A 6,000-nucleotide genomic window follows, 5' to 3' on the forward strand; every position below is an offset into this window, starting at 1 on the left:
CCCAGGATGTTATTATTATATTATTATAGTCGATAATTAAATTTCCTATACTTTATAGGAAAACGGATAAACGGCAACGATGAACTTTCGATTCGATTGTGATAAAGAGTCAATTTGTTAGTATAATTAGTCCGCTGTTATACTATGACTGCTACATCATCATTTAACAGGATTACATATCCAATTTCTCTAGCTAAGTGCCTCGGCAAGTAAAGCTGCTATTCATAGTTGAATGGAAGACACATATATATATAGGACTTTTGATGAAGAAGATTAATAATAGTTATTCCGGTAAGCATTAAGAAGATTAATAATAGTAAAGTTGTTTTTATGAAAAATGTCGGGAATTAGCTAGGCTACCTAGGACACGATCGGAGTTTATATATTTCTGTAAAGGCGTGTCAGAGTTTCTTCCAATCGGACATATTTATATTTCGAAAATCACGTAAAGCCGTTTGTCTTAAGATTGGTATCTCTCTAGTTGTGTCTGATTGCCTTCCCATTTATCTAGGTTAGTGAGTGAATAAACTTTTCATAGGAGCACATAGCATAAGCTTGCACATATGTGTAGATTTGTACTGCAATGTTTTTGAACAATAAGCTAAATAAATCACATTCGTTGTGCATAACATTTGGTACAAAATTAAATGTACCTAATAATTTATATACCTACAAAATATGCCATAGGTTTAAAATATTATCTTTGTTTGTTTTAAATAAGCTTTGAATAATTAAGTCGATTAAATTATAAATAATAGGTAATTTAATATTTCTAAGTTCAATTGAAAAGGCGAAACGACTTCCCTAATGCTAAATCAACTCAATTATAATCCATAAAGTAAGCTAATCACTTACGAATATAATATTAATAAGACATTCTTATGCAAACTCCTGCCTTGAAATTCTTTACAAAAACCTTTGTTGGAATTCGAATATGGCCGATTTCATCTCGGTTACGCCGAGGCAATAATTCATATTTCCCGCTGTACCAAATTGACTGTGTAATTAGAATCTTGGCGCGCTTTGTACCCGCCATAGTCTGACAGACACATGCTGCGTTCAGAAACCAGTGTGTACACAAAACGACCCTGAAGAATTCGCGAACTAAATACAACACCGCAAAAACAGGGCGTACGACTTGGTCCATTATCCTCTCCCTTGCTTTTCAAATTACTATTGAATTTAAGATTTCTCCCGGAGCATTTTTTAATATCGAATGCACGTCTCGACTCGGGAAACATGGGGTCGCAAACAAAAAGTTTCTTATTGAGCGACATAGGTTACTTTGCAGTTCGATTGTAAGAAATTACCGAACGTATAACGGAATAAGGTTTGGTTTATCGAAAAATTTAAATTTAGAATGGTATGGTTCGTGCTGAGCGTCAACGACATTCGTCTGAATGAAACGGAACAAGTTTTAGCGGAATTCAAATTCGGAACGTCCGAAGAGTCACATTAAAAATATCTATTGTAATTTTACCGAGTAAATTTGAACTTAATAGCTTTCAAAATAGGTATTGTAGACGATTAACCGTATCTAGAAATGTCCGTGAAAAGAACAACCGGCTTGTGCCAAAACGGATACTTGTAGCGTTTTTAAGAAGTATTCCGTTCAATAATGGAAGACGTTGCAATCTTAAGTCCGCTGCATTTATTTAGGGTACATCCTACTTGTGACAAATGCTTCATCGAAATTGAAAGGATTCTTATTTCGGAGAAAAAGTCTGCAAACAGTTATTATGTCACACGATTTTTATTATTATCTGAGAAGTTGCCATCCAAGGCTCCTTTAAGACTCAAGTACGCGAACGTAATACATAAAGAATTAATTGTAAATGATCTTTGAGAACATTGAATTTCTCATGTTGTGTGCGATATTATAATCGCCAATACAATTGGTGAATGATTTTAGGTCTTTTATTATGATTTATAAAAACGTCAATAGTTTCTTTTTAAGTTTTTGTAGTTCTATCTCTTTCGCCATAACTAGAGATTTTTCCTGCATAATCTCTACAAAACAACAACTTACTTTAGTAATTGTTCAGGATTGAATTGTTTCTTTGCAATTTTATTAGTAATTTAAAAAATATTTTAAAATTAACTATGATGTTTATATACTCTATTTAATATTTATCGGCCTTTTAAACGTTGCTTAGGGGTTATTTATTTAAAAACTGATTTATCTCCTTAAGAGCCATTTTTGATTATACATTCAAAAGAAAAAGACACGCCGTTGTTTAACTAAACACTCGCTAAGTGACGCTTATAAGTGAGGCGGTATATGTTCGAGGTATGTAATAATTATTAGTATATAAGTCATTCTACAGTATTTTTAGGAGCTATCAATTATATTAAATAATATTTATTCAGGTGCGCTTGTACAAGTAATATTAATTAGATATAAGCAAAAGCAAAGCTCACATTTCTATTATGAAAAAATATTTCATAGAAAATAACTGATAGGAAAACAGAAGTTAGTTAAGTAAGTATTCGTCCGCGGCTTCGTTCGCATATTAGATAAGGGGGGAAGTGTTGGTGTTGGGAGGGGTTGTTATAAAAATGAAGCCCAAGGAAGAATCCTCGGGGTTCAAACTTGCTTCATATCAATATCATTAAAAAAAAAAATTCATTCTTTTTATTTAGTTCAATCCATGAAGATGCTCCACTTTTAATGTAATGTAAGCTAAATTGCGTAAATTATAGATATTGGAAAAATACGGGGTGGATCATTGTGGTTTGAACTATCTATAAAAAGTATCTAAGGAAAATTGTGGTTCGTAATAATTGTTAGTATAAAACTTTATTAATCTTTATGTTGCTACATTTTACGGTTTGAAATATTTGGAAATGTTAAAAAGAGGAGGATTATTTTTTTATTTATTAACAAATAATGTTTATAGCCAGTTGGCGGCAGGTGGCGTTCATTCATAAATAATTCATATCGTCCAGTATGTCTGTTTGCACCCCGTTTCTATTGACTATGTTTCCCGAATTACGAGGTATTCATTTAAATAATATATGCACATAAATAGTGACATATTCCGCGGTTTTACGCACGAATAAATAAGGTTTTTTATGAATTGTACTTTACTGTTTGTTAAGTTGTTGTGGGTCATTAACTTCCCAACTTTTCATATAGCTTCTATTTCATTGTCAGGGGTACAAAAGGACATAGGCTACCTAACACATGTCCCCCCCCCCCCGATTATAAACGGGAAAACCGTGGGAAACTAGTGAAAATATATTAAATATGTATAGGTACATTATGCCTGAAGACAATATTTTCAAAATGTAAATATTAGCCTAGGATTTAATAAGTGACTAAAAGCTATTTTTGTACAAAGATCTTTTCTCCTTTCTAATTTAAGATGGGCATAATTAGAGCCTATACCACCATGCTGCTAGTGCGACTTGGTTAAGATAAATGTCAGAATTTCATCCAAAACGTGAAGTACCTTCCTATGTCGTCTTTCCCTATCGAGTGGAAGTATTAAAATGCAAATAAAGCTCATGAAATCTCATAAGTGCTTACACGGATTTTAACCCATGATTTTATTAAGATTCTGTGTTGCATATACTGGACCTTTTCGATTTAGTATTTAAATATATACATATTGTGTGCAATTTATACTAATCTAATCGAAATGTAATGACGATTTCTCCGTTGAATCGCATTTCAGATTACGTGGGAATAATGAACCAGAGAATATCATACAATATTTTTTATTATTACATAATGGATGGTAAGTGGTCACCTCTACCCATATGCACGAGCACTTTTAGAAATAATAACTACTGTGTAATTAAGCTGTGGTTGGAGCTACAGAGTGTCCTATTTATATATACGGGGATTTTTTTTTTTTATTTTTCCTTAGTGATCGAACAAACGCTATAATATATACATATACATGTATATTATGATATTTTAAAATCACTACAGGGAAGAGCGTTGAATTCACAATTTGCGCAAATTAAATTTTGTACATTTAGGTATTAAATACAAAGTTTCCTTAAAAATACAAACATTTGCGTCTGTGTTTTGCTGTCTGTACTTATAATGTTTATTTGAACTTTATATCATTCACCCCTCCTCGTAAAGGGGTGCGAGTGTTTACTTATATATATGTACATATGTATACTTTCCATCGGAATATTTTATAAGTAGCGACATAAAAGCGCAAAGCATACATTATATATTTTCTATTAATTGTAACACATTCAAGAAAACTAAATATTTTTATTGCACTTACAATATATCACTGAAGTAGTAATCTCATCCAGGCAACCTCACAGAATATGGCAAGAAACAAGGCAAGTGTTATACACATACATAAAGATAGAAAATATGGGTAACCATCAACTCGCATTGGAGCAGCGTGGAAACTAAGCCTTCTCCTAGATGAAAAGGAGACCTTTTTACCCAGCAGAGAGATATTAATATGATGCACTTTAGTTTTGCATTACTAAATATAGAAATGTAATTAAATAAATGTAGAATGAAATATATTAGGGGATTAGGTAAGTAGGATATAAGGGCAAGTGATATAATTGAGGATTTTTAAAAATAGAAACTGATAATAGTGTCGGGTTTCAGATGAGAGTATTCAACGACGATACTGCGTTTGCAAAATGAATAGAATAGAATAAAAAAAAAATTACATAAAAATTCAATACGCAAAATGTTACATAATTTAGCTTAAAATTAAAATATATAACAATGAGTGTACAAAGGTGAAAAGGCAAAATATAAGGAACTATTGCTTTACAATCTTCCAGACAACCTTTGATAAGAAGATTTTTGAACAAAACATGTTCCTTATATGTAAACAAATTTCTACATAAGCTATAAATATATATCTTATATGCAAATAATATTCATATATTAGGAATACAAATATACAATAAATAGCACATAATATATTTTAACAATACTATAAAAACATATCACATAAGATTGGGAATTACTATAATACCTTATTTATATTTGAAAATGGTATGTTTACAATTTAAACGATTTATTTGGTATTAAGAAAAAGGCGAAACGACATTATAAATGAAATATAATACTAGTGTGAATGTGCCCTAAGAATTTGTAGTAATTGAAGTCAACGCAGCTGCCGCCCCCTACACTCGATAAGTGGCTCCAATTACAATCCCGATTGCTACAAGGTAAATTAATGCATTTATTGCTACGAGTGTGTATTTTATAAAGTACATTTTCTTATAGCTTCGTCTATATATATTAATTACAATTTTCTCTTAAAACGATTATTATTTACGATACTCTTAGTTCAAAAGGTCAAATATAAATAAATGGAAGCAGCTAGAAAAGGTATCTGTGTCACAGCCTCTCCTGTGCTTCTGCTGCTTCCATTTATTTATGATGTTTAGTTTCAGTAATGAAGACTTAAAAATAAAGTAAAAATAGTGTAAAAGGTCTTCTTTCTATTATAGTAATTTTCACATCGTTTTCTATATCTGTCACCATGGTAACGAATTTTAATATGATAATATTTCAAATTTATAATAAATACAAAATCACTTAAAATCATATATTTATAATTTGAACAATTTTTTATACATACAACCGTTTGTACATACGTAGGCGTTTATACTTCTTAACGTAAGCTTTAATAGGTAATGGTGGTAGGATTTTGTCACTCTATTGGTATCATACAGTCACCACGCTACCGCTAAACATCGAGGAGAGGGAGACAGTGAATCGCGGCACGAAATGGTTTATAATTTAATCGCTGTCTATGTGGCGATGATCAAAATATTTCATCTACCGAACCGTAAATTGAAAAAAAACATACAAAAGAGATTACACTTCTCACTTCAGGTTCTTAATTTAAATTATGTAAGTAGAACAAAAGCAGACGACTGTAGAGTAAATAATAATGTGATTATGTATCTGCATCTCTATGGATCAATCTATAGCCTATTCCAATCACAGAACGAGTAAAGACAAACAAACTACTTTGAAATTAAATTAACATT

The sequence above is a fragment of the Nymphalis io genome, chromosome 2 (genome assembly GCF_905147045.1).
Source record: "Nymphalis io chromosome 2, ilAglIoxx1.1, whole genome shotgun sequence".
In the NCBI taxonomy this organism is placed as follows: domain Eukaryota; kingdom Metazoa; phylum Arthropoda; class Insecta; order Lepidoptera; family Nymphalidae; genus Nymphalis; species Nymphalis io.